The 19801-nt window shown below is 42.8% G+C and overlaps 1 protein-coding gene across 4 annotated transcripts in view; it reads right to left on the bottom strand.

The window, feature by feature from the left end:
• KCNIP1 (potassium voltage-gated channel interacting protein 1) overlaps nt 1-19801 on the bottom strand; it is a 464782-nt gene that overhangs the window by 111810 nt on the left and 333171 nt on the right. The window lies entirely within an intron of this gene.

The following is a 19801-nucleotide window of genomic DNA, read 5'->3' as shown; positions in this document are numbered from 1 at the left end:
TGTTTTTTTGTTCCCAAGTTATTAGTAATTTATTTATGCTCTGAAAAATGGGGGCGGGATTATATTCCTTATTTTTAAATGTCTCAAAGGTAACTGTGGATTCTCTTATTCTCCATAGATACATTTCACAAGACTCCACTGTGCCTTGCGGCAATGAGTTTCACAGGTTAATTGCATGTGGTGTTCAGACTTATTTTTTTAATCAGTCCATAAGTTTGATTCAATATTCCTTGTCCTTGCATTATGACAGTGGATAAACATGATCATTTAAATGATTTTTTCTAAAAGATTCATTATTTCCTGTATCTCACACACATTCGCCCACTCACTGCTCTCCTTTCCACACTATACAGCTGGAGGGCATGAATCAGCATTCTTGTCAAATCCAACCAGCATCCCAAATTCAGTGATGAATTCTCATCACGTGCCACCTGAGGCATGTTGCACATTTGCTAAAATGATTTAGTCTCGTTGTTTCTATTAGCTACCATTACACCTTACTCCCTGACAGCCTAATCCCGCGATACTTTCTGAGGTGGAGGTACTGAGATCATTTGCAGTATTCCAGGTGAGGGCATAACATTAGATTATATAAAATACAGCTACATTGTTTTCCATGTAGTTTTATCCAGCCTAACATTCTTTTTTTGCTGTCATGCTACACATGAAACAGAGGATTTCATGAAGCCGGCCAAAATGATGCTGCAATCTATTTCACAAGTGATTACAATCGCTCTAGAACTTAGAAATGTGTTCCAGTCATTAATTTTTTTCTTTTAATATGAATCATCCTGCATTTCTCAGCAATGAGTTTCATTTGCTGTCATGCTATTTATTCATGAGAGTAGATTCATTAGCATTTTTCAAGTCATGCTAGCCCCCAACTATTCTAAATAATTTTGTGCCATCTGCAAAGCTGAAGGATAAAAAACTATGGCTTGATACCTACTGACTGCTGCAAAATGACAATGATTGTAGCAGATCTGGCATATTAGGAATTGGTGTTTTAGGGTCCCAGTTTAAAATATTGGCAATCACTAGCTATTTAGGGACAATGGGACACATTTCATTCTCATTTGCGCCAATGCAAATCTACAGCTACACATTCATTTGGTTTGAAAGCTGCACACCAATTAGGCAGGACTATCACATTTTTTTGGCACTTACACTTCAGTCTTGAGTGTTTTTGAAAGTAATGCCTAATTACTAGTTAGTCTCATTACTTGAGGATATATTCTGCATAAGTGAACCACAATTGTTTCATTGGTTTGGATCAAATAAAACACAGAAGTCTGGATTCTTCTCTGGCTGTGGAGTGCAGATAGCTAGGAATCAGGAGTTCTTTCTTATGCTCCTTTTTCCTGCCATGTGTGATCATAAGGGCACATCACCAACAGCTAGAAAGTGTCTTAAAATGCATTACTGTCCTGCTGAGTGTGACCTGGGAAACACTTATAAAGCAACTGAGCTGGGAGGAAGAATTTAATCAGAGAAATATGAGTATTGTGGGATTGTTTAAGAACTTTTAACTAAAAGTCTCAAAAATTGCAATGGAGAAAGAAGGTTGTATTGATTTAAAAAACCCAAACAAACCTGGTTTAGAGGGGAAGAGAAGGAAGTTATAGAAAATAAAAATAATAAATGGGAGAGAGGGAAAGTTGATGAATGTAAAGGCGAAACTAGGAATTGTAGAAAATAGAAAAGGGAAGCAAAAGGAGACAAGGAAAAAATCTATAGTCAGTAGTGTTCAGTGCAAGGATGAATTTTCAAATATACTGGGAACAAAAAAAAATTGTGACAATGGTATTGGTCCATTACTTAGATGGAAATTGTAGAGTTACCAATAATAATACACCTCAACAGGAACCAGAAGAACATTTTCTACTAGACTTCCACTCGAGATCAGAACTATTCTATGATTGCGATTTTTAAGAAAGTACAAATGGATGTGGTAAGTGGCAGCCAAAAGAAGCCGGTACAAAGTGGATCTCACTGGACGATAGAGCAGGGAGGAAAAGAGATGTGACTCCCATTGGCCTCTGGCACCAGCCATTCTCTTTGAGATGCCTGCGATGCTTCTGATGTTTGGTGAGGGCTCAGAGCTTCTCAGCTCCTGCTGCTGTTGCTGACTGATGTGGACTTTGTACCTTTATGATGCACTGCCCATGGAGATACGGTTCGGTGATGTCACCTCTTCCATCTGCACTTTTACTAATTGGTGCTCAGCAACACATCACCACTTCTCCCAGATAGGTCTTCAAGGGAGGCACTTCCACAACCTCAAGACATGTTGAATATGGTGCTGGCGGGTGATGAGGAACATGATACTTTTGGGTAGTTTGTTCCACATTAAAAAGATGCTCTGAGATTTTCTATCTTACAAGGGAAGACTGACACAAGATTGAATGTGGTTCATAAAATACTTTCTCTGAAACAGTTGCAGGACATGACAAATGTGGATAAAGATGTAGTTTGTTTTTTTACAAGTACTGCTGGGATAGATACCCTACCTTTCTAAATGCACGTAATAGTTTCTAAATGAAAACTCCTGAGTAAATGGCAATGAGGAACTTATATATTCTAACTACTTTTTTCTTTATTGTAGGTACAAAAACCAAATAAATAATGATTAAATCATCCGATTCAATGTCATGTTTCTTAATCTATCCATACTCATCCATCTTTCGCTATTCCATCCAATTTTTTCTCCTGTTTATATCTTGTCAGAATGTCAGTTACTTGAGGAAGGGACTTTTTTAACACCCTCCCCACACTGTGTGGAACTGACCATGTTTTGGGCTTCTTGATCCTTCCATAATAGAGATAACAGTAATAGCAATAACAACAAAGCAATTGTGCTTCTGCATGCACAGGATAACCCATATTGCATCCTTCCTTGTTCTGCTTCTATCCAGGGACAAAGATGTATTTAGCACCTACCATTTTAAACACTTTCTTGTGAGTATGGATTCCATGCTCTTTAGAGCTGTCTGAGAGCTTGCCTTCACTTATCCTGAGATCACTGCTCCAGAGATCAATCTCTCAGGTTTGATTTAGTGGGTCTAGTAAGGACCTGCTAAATCAACCACTGATATCACTTCCCCATCTACCCCGATACTCCAGCAAGTCATGAGGAGTAAGGGAAGTTAATGGAAGAGTTTCTCCCATTGACTTACCACAGCGGGGATGCTGCAGAAATTCAACATAAGGTATATCGACTCCAGCTACGCTATTCTCGGAACTGGAGTTGTGTATCTTGGGTTGACGTTCTCTGGCAGTGTAGACGTGGCCTATGTAATCTTTGCTGCAGTGCATTAAACCCTTCATTTAACCAGTGAGCAGGAAGAGTGCAAGGAGAGGCAGCACTTGTTCTGAGCTGCCCTGCCAAAGCTCTTGATGCACTCTTATGAAGATGCTTCCTTTAGCTCAGATGTTCATATGAAGTTGACACCTTTTATAAGTGGTTATATTCACAGAAGGCCATCCCTGACTTTGTCCAAATGCTTTTCTTGCAAGAACAATGATTTACTATGCAGTAGTTTTGTATATCTGTCACTAGAAGTAATTCATTTTATGTAGCTGTCATGGATTTAAAAAATATCCCTGGCTCCTTTTAAAACGTTCTAAAAATCTGGTGCTAGAAAAATATATTATATTAAGAAAAATCTACATTTAAAGACAGTATTTTTCTCCCTGTTTGACAAAACAGCAGCTTATTAATTGTAAAGACATGTTCTCGTGAAAGGAGAACACTGCTTAATTTCCATTATTAAACTAAATATCAGTTTGGAGAAGCCAGAGAACACTTTACTTATGTGCAATTCATTCACAGCCCAGGCATGGAGGGGAGAATGCGATACGATGAAATGAAGGGATATTTCAGTTGTCAGTACTGATTCAGTTCTGAGCTCTGTGAGGCATGGGGGAAAAAAGACCCACAATGACAGAGCCAATTTATGCCGGGAGGTATTGGAGATGATCATTTAGTTAATCAAAAATACAAAACACTCGGCAAACACAGTAAAAAGTTCTTGGCTAGCCCCTTCTTTATCCTTAAGCACTTTACATTCACAAAGAGTAGCTAATTGCGATTAGCTCCTTTGTTAAGTCACTGATAAAACATGCGCTACAGTGAACTAATTTGATATGAAATTTATCCCCTAGTCAGATTTTCAAAGGTAAACAAAAATGGCCATCTGAATCCAAGCAACAGTCTCCCACTTTTCCTCTGCTTCCAAAGAGAAGAAAGTTAATAGAATCAGCTCCCACAACTAATTGTCTACTTTTATTTACTGAAGTAACTTTTCATGTCAGTGTAATATCAGTGAAAGGTGCTAGATTTGCATCTCACCCTGCAAACGGAAGACTATTATTCTATCTGAGGAATGGTTACTAGCCCTGCTTTAGACCTGAGTGCATCAATTCATAGTGCCAGCCTCGGTCTAAGGCAACTTTGTGACACAATCACTTGCTGTGCCAGCCATTCCCTTTCCCCATACCAAGAGAGGGAAGGAATGTGTTAGAAACATCCTATGGAAAGGAAGGTCAATCAGCTACGCTCAACCTGCTACTGGCATAAAGTGTCTTTGGAACCCTTTTTATCTACAGAAGGGAAGAGTGAGGGGGGATTTGATAGCAGCCTTCAACTCTCTGAAGGGGGGTTCCAAAGAGGATGGAAAAAGGCTGTTCTCAGTAGTGATGGATGGCAGAACAAAGAACAATGGTTTCAAGTTGCAGTGGGGGAGGTCTAGGTTGGATGTTAGGACAAACTATTTCCCTAGGCGGGTGGGGAAGCACTGGAATGGGTTCCCTAGGGAGGTGGTGGAATCGCCATCCCTAGATGTTTTTAAGTCCTGGCTTGACAAAGCCCTGGCTGGGATGATTTAGTTGGGGTTGGTCCTGCTTTGAACAGAGGGTTGGACTAGATGGCCTCTTGAGGTCTCTTCCAACCCTAATCTCTATGATTCTAAACTAGAGCTGGATCAGAGATCCAGGCTGATAGAATCATGAGGAGGCAACAGTCTCACTATGCAGAAGGTTGTATCAGTCTTTCTATTACAAAGTGTTGCTTCCTCTCTAGGGCACTGAGGAAAAAGTCGTTTCACCAAGAAATATACAGCAAAGTGACAGTGATGAGGGATGTTGGTGCTGAATTTAAGGTGAATTAGTCAAGCCAATTTAGAAATACTAGGGCCGTGGTCACCAACCAGTAGATCGCGATCTACCGGTAGATCTCGGAGGCTCTAAGAGTAGCTCTTGAGCCCTCTCTGAACTGCGCGCCTGTGCAGTACATTTACATTAGATTTCCTCATTTGAGGAGCAGCTACTCACCGAACAGCAGCACAGGTGAGTAGCTGCGAGAAATGGTGGGATTTTTTTTTAAGGATTGGGGATAGCAAGTGATGGAGAGGAGGAGAATAGAGAGGGCAGGGCTTCAAGGAAGGGGTGGGGTGGTAGATCTTGGCTTGGTCTGTCATTTAAAAAGTGATCTTGGGTGTAAAAAGGTTGGAGACCACTGTACTAGGGAGAAAAAAAAGTTTCCCCAGATTAAATTAACTCCATAATTACCACATTTTTGGCACATTCTAACTCCACAATGGTGAGACCAATTAATGCTCATTGATTAGATCTTTGGCCAACCATAGTGAATTTACATTTGGAAAAAAGAAATCATGATCTTGTGCAATGCATTAACGTCTAAAATAGATTCAGAGAGTTCTCTTACCACCAAATCTGATATAACAAAGAAACCTGCATCCAGGCAGGTTTATAAAACCCCACTCTGCCACGTACACTGGCCAAACCAGACAGTCTCTACGCAAAAGAATAGATGGACACAAATCTGACATCAAGAATGGTAACACACAAAAACCAGTAGGAGAACTCTTCAGTATCCACAGACACTCAGCAGCAGTTTTTAAAGTGTCCATCTCTTGAAAAACAACCCAACAGTCTTCAAAGAGGAACTGCAGAGCTGAAGTTCATTTGCAAACTTGACTCTGTTAATTTGGGTTTCAATAGGGACTTGAAAAGGCTGTCTCTCTACAGAAGCAATTTTCCCTCTCTTGGTATTTGTACCTCCTCATCTATTGTTGAGGGTGAGCCACACCCAACCTGACTGAATTGGGTTTATTAGCATTGGTACTTGATAAGGGAACCTTCTTCTTTTCATGTGCTAGTATATTTATGCCTGACTGTAATTTCCACTCCGTGCACCTGATGAAGTGAGTTTTTGCCCGCAAAAGCTCATGCCCAAATAAATCTGTTAGGGTATGTTTACGATTACACCCTCTTTAAATAGAGTGATGCAAATGAAGACATTCAGAATTGCAAATGAAGCTGGGATTTAAATATCCCACACTTCATTTGCATAATCATGTTATGGCGCTATTACGAAATAGCGCTATTTTGAAATAAAACACTCTGTGTAGACTCGTTATTTCGAGAGAAAACCCTTCTCTCAAAATAACTTTTCATTTTATGAGGAATAAGTTATTTCGAGAAAAGGATTTTCTCTCAAAATAACACATCTACATGGCGCGTTTTATTTCGAAATCGCCATAATGCGATTATGCAAATGAAGCGCAGGATATTTAAATCCCATCTTCATTTGCAATTTCAAATGTCTTCATTTGCATCCCTCTATTGAAAGAGGGTCAAGTGTAGATATACCCAAAGTCTTTAAAGTGCCATGGGACTTGTCATTGTTTTTGCAGATGGAGGGTACATCTACAGTTACTCCCTAGTTCGAGCTAAGGATGCAAATGTAGCAGACCGAAATTGCTAATGAAGTGGGGATTTAAATATCCTGCACTTCATTAGCATAATCTCACCTGCGCGTTACTCCGCTCAACAGCTGATTCGAACCAGGAAGTGTGCTCCGGGATGCGTTAGTTCGAATCAAACCCCTTGAGGAGTAACGTTAGCTCCTGAGGAGTAACGTTAGCTTGAACTAGGGAGCAAATGTAGACGTACCCGCAGACTAACAAAGCTACCTCTCTGACAGAGTCCTAGTGGAAGTCAAATTCGGCCACCTACGCTGTACAACTAAACCAATCCATCGGAGCATCCTCAAATGCAACCGTCAATTTTACTCTCAGTGGAGTTATTTAGACATTGCCATTTCAAAGTTAGAAATGATAAACTGGAGAGGTTTTCCCTCTTTGAAATGTATATCTTCCCAAGTTGCTTTGCAAAAGGTTACGTCAAAACCCAGTTTAGGCAGGAAACTGAAACGAGGAGGAAAAAGAATTCCAAAGAAAAAGAGACAGTAGCTATCAATGCATGAAAAATATAAATACGCATCTATCAATGTATGAGAGATCAAAAAATGGTTCCAACTAGGGATGCGAAGGTATAACTGGTTAACCGGTGGGGCTGGAGCAGCTCCCCACCTGCTGTATACAGGCAGCTGATCCAGTCCCCCCAGGGGGGCCACCATGCACAGGGGCTGTTTCATTGCAGCCCCTGCCTGTGGCGGGCTCAGAGGTCCCACAGGTAAGGGCTCCTCCAATTGGGATGTGGGAAGGGGCTGCTCTGGCCACGCTGGAACAGCCCCTACCAGTGGTTAAAAGGTTAAACTCTATGTTTCACAAGCTAGCCAATGACAACAGGATTTTACATCCCTAGTTCCAATGAGAGGGTTCTTTTACATTGTTATTCCTCACCTCTCAGGGACTAATCATTACTCAAAATATTGAGCATCTTCAACATGCCAATATCTATTAAAATATTCCTGGAAAAAACCCACAATTATAATTTGTAACTTTTTTTTTAAATCTGAACTAATTTAAGGAACCAAAAATAATTTGCAGGATTCACAACACATAAAATTTCATGAAGACGCCAATCCCCAGTTAATTGTCTGCTCCAATATCATCAAATGAGGAACAGCAGAAACACGTTTGATTCGGCACATGGGCAAATTTGGCATGGATTCCACTACATAATTGGTCCTAACAGGCATGAAATTTTCAAGAGCCTAGTTTATTGTTCAGCTTTCAAAACTAGAGTAATTTTTACTCACATATCCTCTAAATGTGCAACAGGCAGTTCTTAGCAATTAGCATACAAACATCCATCCATCCAAGCACAAATAATTATTAATCTTTAGAATTGTCATACCAGAGTATAACTAAACTACAGATCTATATATCCTAGTGTACAATAAAAGGTCATCTAGAATACTAATTAGGAGAGAAACAACATCTATTCAACATATCATCTTGGATGTATTAAAAATACATTGTGACAATCACTGCACAGTCACCCCGGGGCAGAAAAGATGGGGTTTGACCCTCCATGGAATGAATGTTAATTTATTAACTGGTGGGATACAACACTGCATTTAAAATATGTCTAGTAAGATCTGCTGTAAATGCTTGCAACGTTTTGAAGAGGATGGACATTATTAACTCAGTGCACAGACTATAGTCGTGAAATTCTTGTATTTGCATAGATAGAAAACTGTGCTCATAATTTTGCTGCAATATTCAAATCTAACCTCACCACGGGGCAGTAGCCCGTCAGGCGGGGAGGGACTGCCTTGCCAAACAAAGTAAGAGCTCCAAGAACCTAGCACTGTACAAGCCAGGAAAAGTCTCATGACAGACATTAAGGTAAGACGGAAGGTCCTCTCTTGGACTTGTTAAAAGATGGGAAACAGAGGGTAGGAATAAATGAGCAATTTTCAGACTGGAGAGGGGTAACTAGTTGTGTCCTCCAGGGGTCTGTACTGAGACCAGTCCTATTCAACATATTCATACATGATCTGGAATAAAGGAGTAAACAGTGAGGTGGCAAAGCTTACAGATGATACTCAACTGCTCAAGATACTCTGCTTTGGACTGAACTATCTGCTACAAAGGGATCTCACAAATTCGGGTGACTGGCATGGGTGTAGGAACTAGAGGTGCAGGGGGGTGCTGAAACACTCCTGACTAGAAGTAGTTTCCACTATATACAAGATTTATAGTTTCTTTCAATGACTCTCAGCACCCCCAGATGAAATTCAATGTTGATAAATTCAATGCTGATAAATGCAAAGTAATGCGCATTGGAGAACATAAACCCAACTATATATATATAAACTGATAGGGTCTAACTTAGCTATTGCCACTCAAGGAGATCTTAGTATTCTTGTGGATACTTCTCAGAAAAACATCCACTCAGAGTGCAGCGGCAATCAAAATAGAACAGAATGTCGGGAATCATTAAGAAAGGGATAGAGAATAAGACAAAATATCATATTGCTCCTACATAAATCCACGGTATGCCCACATCTCGAATATTTCATGCAGCTGTGGTCGCCCCATCTCAAAAAAGATATATTGGCATTGGAAAAGGTTCTGTTTTCGGCAAAAAAATTGTACAGAAATGATCAGGTGTATGGAGCAGTTTCCCTAGCAGAAGAGACTAATAAGATTGGGACTTTTCTGCTTGGAAAAGAGAACACTAAAATAGGTTATGATAGAGGTCCATGAAATCATGACTGGCACAGAGAAAGTAAATAAAAATGTCATTTACTCCTTCTCATAACACAAAAAATAGAGATTAACAAACAAAATTAATAGGTAGCAGGTTTAAAACAAACCAAATAAAGTTTTTCTTCATGCAGTGCTCAGCCAACCTGTGGAACTCCTTGCCAGAGGATTTTGTGAAGGCCAAGACTATAACAGGGTTCAAAAGAGAATTAGATAAGTTCATGGAAGATAGGTCCATCAATGGCTATTAGCCAGGATGGGCAGGGTTGGTATCCCTAGCCTCTGTTTCTCAAAAACTGGGGATGGGTCACTTGTTGATTACCTATTCCGCTCCTTCTCTCTGGGGCATGTGACATAGGCCAATGTTGGAAGACAGGTTATTGGGCTAGATGAACCTTTGATTTGACTCACTCTGGTCATTCTTAAGTTCTTATGAAGTTAATGGAAAGATATTGAAATTGAAAGAAAACCCCACTCTTGCAAGACTAAGAAAGGAAGGTGATTCCCCCACTCTGAATAGCCAGGAGTAATCATGGTAGGAGAAAAAGGAAAAAAAAAAAAAAGCCTTTTCAGAGCTAGCTTGTGGCTGTGGAGTTTTATCCAGAAACTGAAACATTGAGGCAGGGTGCTGCCTGTGAAAGGCAGAGAAAGTCTATTTCCTAACCTAGATGCCTAAAATTATATCTTTATTTCTGTGTCATTTGTATGTGTTTGCTTTTCCTTCCTATTTCATCTTTGAATCTCTGCTAGTTTGATTAAAACAGATGTTGCTGATTTTTACTCCACGTAGATCTCTGGTGTGCAAATGGGGAACGTGTGTGCCAAAGTGAACTGACAGGCAAGTTTCATTCCTTCAGGGGGAAAAGTCCAAGAGTCTGGCAGTTAAAAGTCAGGGGAGAAAGATGTGGAAAGACACTGGACTGAAAGCATTGTTCAGGTTACCGTGAAAGGAGGAACGAGGCTGGTGGAAGTCAGAATGAAACCTTCGTGGTTGTGGGCTGGCTACTGGTGTCAGAACTTGGCGCCATAGTAGCGTAGCACTAAGGCATCAAAAGTCACAAGCAGTTAGTGATAGACCCAGTACCAGATTTACAATGGCACCAGGCCCACACTCAGAACAGGCCTGGGATAGGGGAGGTAGAGTGAAGGTTTGGACACTGGGGCTCACAAAATGTTGATCTGTTTATTAAAAAAATAAGCTAACATATATTGCTCTAGCCATAGTCACTGAATTTCAGCAAGCGCCTATTGTTTGCACAAGGCAAGCACCCCTTTACAAAATACATTTCAACAATCTCTAAGTCCAGGCTTATAGTAAAGGGGAAGATCGAATCCAGATATGCAACTCCAACTACTTTAATTATGTAGCAAGAATCAATGCAATGCAAATGCTCCCATCCTCTTCCCTTAGGGTGTGTCTAGACTACCTAGTTTTGTCAACAAAAGTGGACTTTTGTCGACAAAACTATACCAGCGTCTACACTACTGCTGAGTTCTGTCGACATAACGTCGACAGAACTCAGCAGTTTTGTCGACGCTGGTATACTTCATTTTACGAGGCATAACACCTTCTGTCGACAGAATGTTGACAGAAGGTGTTATTGCCTGTAACGTTGCGTCCAGACTATGGAGTTCTGTCGACAAAGCAGCTTGCTTTGTCGACAGAACTCAACGTGTCTGGACGCTCTTTGTCGACGGAAGTTTTGTTGACAGTATCTGTCGACAAAACTTCCGTCGACAAAACGCGGTAGTCTAGATGTACCCTTACTCTTCACAGGAGCAGGAGTACTGGCCACCGATGGGGGTGCTTTCTGAGTTGGATTTAGTGGGTTTTAACTAGACCCCCTACATCAAACTCTGGAAAATTGATCTTACCTGGAGTGTAGACATGGCCTAAGTGGGAAGGATTACAAGCCAACTGCTACACATGGATTTCTACACACCAGTTTGGACTGGACTAGATCTCCCCAGGAAGTCTTTGGAGACTGATGCCTGAGAAATTATTGTAAACATTAGCATGGAACCTCTCTGCAATTAAATTACATTTTTTTTCTTTTCCCCATACCTCTAATCTCAGACATTACCAGAACTGGGGCCCTCTTAAATTTATGCAATCGCCTATTGCCACATAAGGCATCAGTCGGCTGGGCTGTCATAAAGGAATTGTTGTGACATTAGGGGAAGAATATACGAACATTTCTCTTTAAATTAACGCTGTCAAGGGGAGGGTACTAATAACCAATTATAATTAACTAACAAGAGCTACCATAATGAGTTAATTATCTTGGATGTAATTCATTCAGAAATTGTATATTCTCATTTCCTATTTTTTTGCCTTCTGGCTGATTCCAATTGCAGTTTAATTAGAGAGATTATTACCTGCTTTGGCACGACAGGGATTTCATAGCACGTGCCAGAGAAGGACAAGGTTCAGCAAGAGAGCTGTATGCCTGAACGGACTCTGAGCCTGATCATGAGCACCTGAATGCATTCATGTTTACAGCTGCTGCATACAGGGAGCTGGGGCATTCGGCACCTTTGAGGATGAGGGCCAATGCCATTGGAAGGAACACTGATGCGTTGAAGGCTATTTTCCCATTTGCTAAGTTTAAACCATAAAGAATCTGTGGCAAAATTGCATCGGTTTCAATTACAGCGGGTCATGTCTTCATCTCAACTGGGTACAGTGTAGAGCTGCTCAAAAAATTTGCTGAAAACTGAATACTGACATTCCTGTTTTGGACAAAATGCAAATTTTGGCTGGAAGTGCACTTGGCGTGGTTTTTAAGAACCCACCCAAAATCTAAAAATAAGCTATTGTAGCGTTCAGTGAAAAACTCCAAAAACATTTTAAAAAGCTCTGACCGACATGACCATTTTTCTTCATTTTCAAATTGTAAATGAACAACAACAACAAAAGATATCATTTCCCAACCAGCTGTAATGCAGCACACAGCCACTGAGAGAAAGTCACTGCAATACATAAGGAAGCTTTGCTATAGAATTAATGATTTTAAATTAACAGCTATTCCCAATTTCAACTCTACAAATTAAGGGCCTATTCTTGCAACCCTTACTTCACACCAGCTGTTCGTCCTCCCACAATTAGGCCCAGTGGCATATGGCAAAGCTTGGATAAATAAGCACTGCCGAAACAGGTGCTAATTTTAATTAACATTAGTACAATGCTGGTTATTTGACATTTGTTCTGTGCATTCGGGCAATTAACTTGGGCACCTTGGTATTGGGAGCTATGTTCATGGTTTTTTCTATGCCATGGGTTTACTGAGAAACACAAGGGTCAGGTCAGGATCTGTGTGGAGAGGAAGGCTGAACCTATAGCTGCAGAGAATGGCTTCAAACCGACAGGATTTTCTTACTGTGCGATTATTCCTCCTGCATTTCACAGGGACAGTTTGCCAGGGGTCTGTGATCTGGGGTGAATGTTTTGCACACTGAATGCACTCTACACCTCACTTCCCTCAGTCCTTTATTCTCAAGCTGAGGTGTCTGCTGACAAAAGCCGCTCCATGTCTCCCTGGTCTGCTGGGGGGGGGGGGCGCTAGCTTCGCGTCTCCCTGGTCTGCTGGGGGGGAAGCAGCTAGTGCGGGGTTGCCTCACCCCGTTTGTAAGTAGGGATCCGATGTAAGTCGGATCCATGTAACCCGGCGACTGCCTGTACACAGCTCAACCTATACGAGACACAAGCTCTCCAGGCCTGATCCAACAACCTCTTAAGCCTACGCTTAACTTTAAGCCTACGCTTAACTTTAAGCCTGCAAGTAACTCCACTGATGCCAATGTGCCTAGTCAAGTGCTATCTGTGCATATTAGGAATAATAATTTAATTTCCTACTGGTTGTCACCTTCAACATTTGCTAAGTATTTTGTAACTTATTTGGTGCCCTGGCCAATTTCTGCATATATTTACCAACTAAATCTTAGCCCAAAATACATAACTAAGTGCATGTGAAATATGCTAATTTGGAAACTACTCTTTTTTCAATATGCATATTGACCAAGAAATCTGGCTTTCAGATTAGGATTCTGCTCCTAGAAATCAGTTTGTCTGTGAACACAGTCCTCAACATTTTCCCCATCAGTTACACAACCTCCTTCACTGTGTCCCAAAGATGTAGGTTTTCTCGGGACAGAACATTTACCCAGGGTGCGGTGCAAGATGTCCACAATGCAGGGAGCAGAAGCCCGAGATGGGGCTGACAGGGAAAGGGATCTGGACAGAGCATCCCGACAATGCCCGAAAACAATGCTCTGAGCACAATGCTCCGAGCACGTTCCATATGGGAGGCTGCTAGGACATGCCAGCTGTACCTTAAAGCAGACCTTCTATTAGAATACTGATTAACATGGGACCGGGGTTCAGCCCATGTGGGGGAGACCCCTGGTGAAGGAGAGTCTGCTCGACAAAGGCGGTTGACAGCAGCCTCTGCTGCGAGGGCTCTTACACAGTGCGAGCGGTAACTTATAGCTCTTCGAGCAAAGAGCCCTGTCAACACCCTGCCTCCGCCCTGCCTCAGGCTAACTGCCCTGGTGGATGGGCTGGTGCCCAGCAGATGGGAGAGCCACACTGTTGGTGTCAGGTATTAAAAGTGGGCTTTGGACAGGGGCTTACGGAGTCCTTAGCGGTATTGCATTCACACAGACGCCCTAGAGCAGTGGTCACCAGCCAGTCGGTCGGGATCTACTGGTAGATTTTGGAGCCTCTGACAGGTTTGGCCAAGAGGCTATCATCAAGCACAGCACTTCAGCTGGCCCTCCCCCTCACTGCTGCGCACCTCAGGCCCTTTGCCTTGGAGCTGCGTTCTCCCTCCCCCCCCACCTTCCAGGAGCCTCCTGCTTGAGGTACAGAGCAGGGAGGGAGAGGAGGGGTGCTGATGTCAGGGTGCCCCTTCTTCCACCCTATATTCTATCTCCACAGAACGGAGGCAGAGGAAACAACAGGGGTTGGGATGGACGGAGTTTGCTGGCTGCCTTTGAGAGTGGTGCAGGGCCAAAGCAGGGGGGTGCCTTAGCCCCACTGCGCCACCACCCACGAGCCGTCTGCGGTAAGCAGTGTCCAGCTGGAGCCAGCTCTGAACCCCTCCCTCAGTCATGAACCCCCTCCTGTACCCCCAACCCCAGCCCTGAGCCCAACAAACCCAAGCTCCCTCCCAAAGCCTGCACCCTGAACCCCTCCTGCACCCCAAATCCCTCAATGGGTGATGCTTACCAGTTCTGGTGAACCAGTGGGGCCTGGAGCAGCTCCCTGCCTGCTATGGGTCTGTTCACAGTAGACCCGGTGCGTCACAGGCAGGGGTTGCTCTGGGTGTCCAAAGCAGCCCATGTTTGCTGCAGGCCCAGGGTTGGGGGTGCAGCCAGGGACTGCTCCATCTGGGCTGGAGCACCCCCAGTTTAACCGATTAAACTTCACATTTAACCAGTTCATCAATTAAACAGGGTTTTACATCTCTACTTTAGACTGACTTCCACTTGCACTTACTGGGAGACAGGCAGGCATCGATCTCCCTTTCATATCTGCTCACTCTGCGTTAGCATTAATCCGGCTTCCTTCTCTCTCAAAAGGCACAATCAGAGCTAACGTGTCCAGCGCTCTGTTTGAAACTCAGCCCCAGCAACATCTATCTGCCCCTTGCCATCTTCAAAAGGGAAAACACTGAATAGATCTACTCCAGCTAAACACCAGGATCATGATTTTTTTCCCCAATGTTCAAGTTACTTGGTGAGAAATGTAGAGGCCCCAAAGTGCTCTGCTTCCAGGTGCTAATTTTAATTAACATTAGTCCTGGATTAAAATGTCCTCTCTCTCATGGTGAATCAGTGGATTTTATTTCCTAAGATCGGATGAGACTTATTGAAAATATGGCACGAATGGTTTTCATTCCAAATGTGGTGCCACGCCTTACGGTGGTGGGAAGAAACAAGAGAAAGCTGCCAATGTGCCTACGAGGCCTCTGATGATGTTTTAGTACGTTTCCTACTGGAAATGGGCAAACTGAGCAAAATTCACATGTTTGGAAAGTCCAGCACAAGACCACTTATTAGTATTGTAATACCTAACTCTTGAATGGTAGTTTTCCGCTATAAATCTTAAATTGCTTCCCAAAAGGAGTCAAGGATCATTATTCATGTTTTACTAATGGGGAAACTGAGGCACGGGACAATGACAGAACTTGCCCAAGGTCACCCAACAACTAGCGGCAGAGCTAGGAACAGGACTCAAGTCTCGAGTCCTAGCCCAGTGATTTCTCTATCAGACAACACTGCCTCCCCTATCTGCCCTGGATCCATGAACAGAAGTGAATCTTGCCCATTGTGCCTAATTTCTGAACCTTGAAATAAAAGTGAGTGGGCCAAGATTTATAGTCTGATCTGTCATATCTTTGGTTCAACTCCCCAATTGTTATTTTTATGCTACTTGGGATGTTTCTGAATAGCTTATGTTCCTTAGGCGAGGTGTTTCTTTAGTTTCTGAACACGCAACATTGTGAGGTTAAAAGTTCTACTATAATTTGAATGCTGTTGGCTTTGGCTTCCCTCAAGGAAAGACTCAAAAAGAAAAAAGAAAGAGGAGAAATCAGGGTGAAAAGCAGCTAAACAGAGCCTGAAGCAAGGTGGAGGAGAAAAATCTGAGGAAAGACAATTTGTGTTCTAAGTGTTATTTTGATTATTCTTCTAACACTAAACACATGGCATGGGCTTCTCTATCTTTAGAAAAACAATGCGTGTTAAAAAATCACACGGGAAGAAGTTTAATGTTAATCAAAATGAGATTGCTTTTTCCTACTTCAAAGAGCAGCTCAAAAATCAATCGATCCTACCAGCAGCTATCCAACTACAAGTGCCTTCTTGATGAAGAAGCCTGATTCTGGTCTTTGTTACTTTGGTTTAAATCCAAAGAAATTCCACTGACATCAGTTTTGTCAGTTCCCTGGTATTACGCTGCTGGTATGAAATTAATTCATAACATTGCATCTGTGTTATAAGTGTATTTGAAATTCTGTTGAACCGAGATTTCTGTTGGACTCAGAGCTTCTCTTGGCACAGACGCACAGATGCTCATTAAAGCTTCCAGGTCAGCTAGTCAGGCCTGTAGCTTGCACACAGGCCAACACTCTCAGAAGTCAGAACTTCGGAGGCAGAGCAAAACAAGCCTACCGTGAGGAAAAGGAGAGGCTCCGATGGCAAAGAGTGCTGACAGTGAAATAAAGACTGTGGAGAAGAAAGCAGTTTTACGTGTGCCTCAGAGCTGAGGGTTTTGTTTGAGGAACTCATGCAAAATGCACAAATTGCTCTCCAAACAATACAAGGGTTTAACTGTGTTTGGAAACAGCAAGTTTGAATGTGAAATTAAACAGTATTTGCAACTTCTACTTTCCCTTCACAGACCCTTTTGGAGATAAGTGTGGCATATTACAGAAAACTCACAAAATAACCGGATTAACAGAAAAGATGCATTTAACTGTAAGGACAAACAAATACTGTATTCCCATTAAAGGATTTTACCAACACATACCACCCAGAGAGAGGAAAGAATTCTCACTATTTCACACTAAGACTAACATCTAATAGTCTTTGAGTCCAAGATAGCTTTGACTCAATAGGCGGGAAGGGCTGTTTGAAGGACACATGGCTTTGTATGAATTCTATGGCACACTAAGTCTCTATTATTTGTTTTCCTTTCTTGTTGATATGATTGCACTGAAAACGGTAGCAATCCAGAACCAAACAGAAATAAATAACTGAGATTGGAACATGCTAAAGGGGGTTAATAGGCAGTCCCTGAAGATATACCTAGCTGACAGTCGACCTGGGTTACTTAGGAAGATCAAGAAATGTCTGTGAACCTGATGGGCTATTAACACAGTCATTTAAACATGTGGAGCAGCACCCTTAGCGGGCATAAATCAGCATGACTCCATTAACTCATTTGGAAGAGTTGCCCCCCTGTTTTTATGAGACTGGGTCACTACAGTCAAATAAACTTCCTTTGGCATGTCAAGCAACTAAGGCCCGCCCTCCCTGCATGGAATTCAGCCTTTTCAGCCTGTCTGAAGGGGCCATTTTCACTGACAAGAAAGGCAGGTTGTGAGATTAATTGTAACTACCATGGTGCCAATGGGATTGTGTGTGTATGGAGACAGCACGTTGAGATGGTGTCACCATAGCAATAACCAGACTTGATCAAAAATATGACTCCTCCATGCTCCGCAGAAGACTTGTCTGGAAAGGTCTTTAAAAGACACAGGGGAACTTGCATGGTCTATGGGAGAAACGACTGATAAAGGAACCCGCAAAAACGACTGTGTCCTGAAGTTCTGACAGCTATTCTATTCAGAAGCTAATGTTGCTGATGTTGGTCCTGCCTGTTAGATACATCAGTCCACGGTTAGGCACCCAAATAAGCAACCCCCTTTCGAAAGGACTGCTGGGTCGCTGTCAGACATGGTTCCTAGTAGAGACGGTTGGGTAATTTCCTGACACCATCAACATTTTACAGGAAAAAATGCAATTTTGTGGAAAAAATCACTTTTCTTTGTGCCTATCAAAATGCAGCTCTTCGTCTGCCTTCGTGGCATTCTCTAGGCGGCGCTGAGGGCTCGCTAACCCAAGCCTTCTTCTTGGGGCTCTGCCCCTTCTGAGATCCCAGAGCCATCCCCCTCACATTGCCCAGGGGCCCGGCAAGTCGGTTGCTCCCCCTGGTGCCTCATAATGTATTATGGATGCTGGGAAGTCGGGAAGTACGTCCCTGTAGCAGACAGGGAAGAGATGCACAGAGAGACTGAGTGACCTGCACGAGGTGCTGCGGGAAGTCTGTGGTAAATCTGGGGCTTGAATCAGTGGTGCAAATAAACAAACGTGCCTTACGGTAGGGGGAGAGCACACCAACTGAGGAGGGCCACATGACCCTCCTCATGGGACTGCCCCGCCCACAGCCTGGGACCCCCAACTTCTTGCCCTCCCCATCCCACATTACCTGGGGGGAGGAGCTGCTAGTAGTTCTGCCCCTTTCCTCACTGCCCCTCCAAGCTGGGAAAGGAGCAGAACTGCCAGTCTCTCCCCCTGCCCTTCCACAAAGCTGACGTGTCTGTGCACAAATCTAGTAAACTCTAGGTTAGGGCTTAAACTCTCCCAGAATATTTCCCGGAATCTTCCAGGTTCGATGGGCACAGCAGAGTTGTTGGGGGTTTGAAAATATTCACCAGAGCTCTTCCCTGGATGGCTCCAGCCGGATGTAAGCCCTGCTCTAGGCTAACGACCTCACTGACTTATCTTTCCACTCAGTGAGGACTTAGGAGCCTAGCTGTAGGCTCCTAGTTTTGAAAGTTTTGACCTAGAGTATTCTACCTATGCAGTTCTCAATCAGCACAGTCAAATCCCTTGCCAGGTTTCAATTCCTGAGTTGGTACATTTTCACCAGCTCCTTGGCAATCTAAGCAAAGGGCTTACGGCAACAGAGTTGAGGACTAAAGGAACTGGAGAAAAGATTTTAGGTTCAGCTAGAGTATTGAAAGGGCAAAGGCTAACAGCAAAAGGGTGCCTCTCCTGTGCATCCCATCAGTGGTTTTAGGGAGCTCAGTCAGAACTTAAATTTAGCATTAAGAGCAATCAAATTAGATATTCACACCGCTCAGCTACAATGTGTCAACTAAAAGGGTGTCATGAGGAGGAGGGAGAAAACTTGTTCATCTTGGCCTCTGAGGATAGAACAAGAAGCAATGGGCTTAAACTGCAGCAAGCGAGGTTTAGGTTGGACATTAGGAAAAAATTCCTACCTGTCAGGGTGGTCAAACACTGGAATAAATTGCCCAGGGAGGTTGTGGAATCTCCATCTCTGGAGATATTTAAGAGTAGGTTAGATAAATGTCTATCAGGGATGGTCTAGACAGTATTTGGTCCTGCCATGAGGGCAGGGGACTGGACTCGATGACCTCTCGAGGTCCCTTCCAGTCCTAGTATTCTATGATTTTAAGTTGCTCCTCTCATTTGCATTGCTTCAGAGTTCCCTGTATCTCAGACTATGAATGCCCAGATTGGCATTCAACAATTATTGTTATCCCATTTGATACAAGCAGGTAGGGAAAGTTTGGTGCTGGGGGGTGTTTCAGCTGGGGGCAGAAATCGGTGGTCGTCACAATCTCTGAGTTTTTTTTATTTCCACAAACTACAAAGCTCTGAACGCATTAGGAGTCAGACAGCAGAAAACAGCTTCTTTTGCTCACAGCACACTTTTTCCCACAAATAGTCCAACCTGAAAAAGCAAAAACAAAACTACCCTCCCCAGCTTTCTTGCAGGGTCA

This window comes from Pelodiscus sinensis, chromosome 16 (assembly GCF_052426305.1).
Source record: "Pelodiscus sinensis isolate ZL-2025 chromosome 16, ASM5242630v1, whole genome shotgun sequence".
NCBI lineage: Eukaryota > Metazoa > Chordata > Testudines > Trionychidae > Pelodiscus > Pelodiscus sinensis.
The sequence above is the reverse complement of the archived record's forward strand: the minus strand, read 5'-3'. Positions and strand labels throughout refer to the sequence as shown.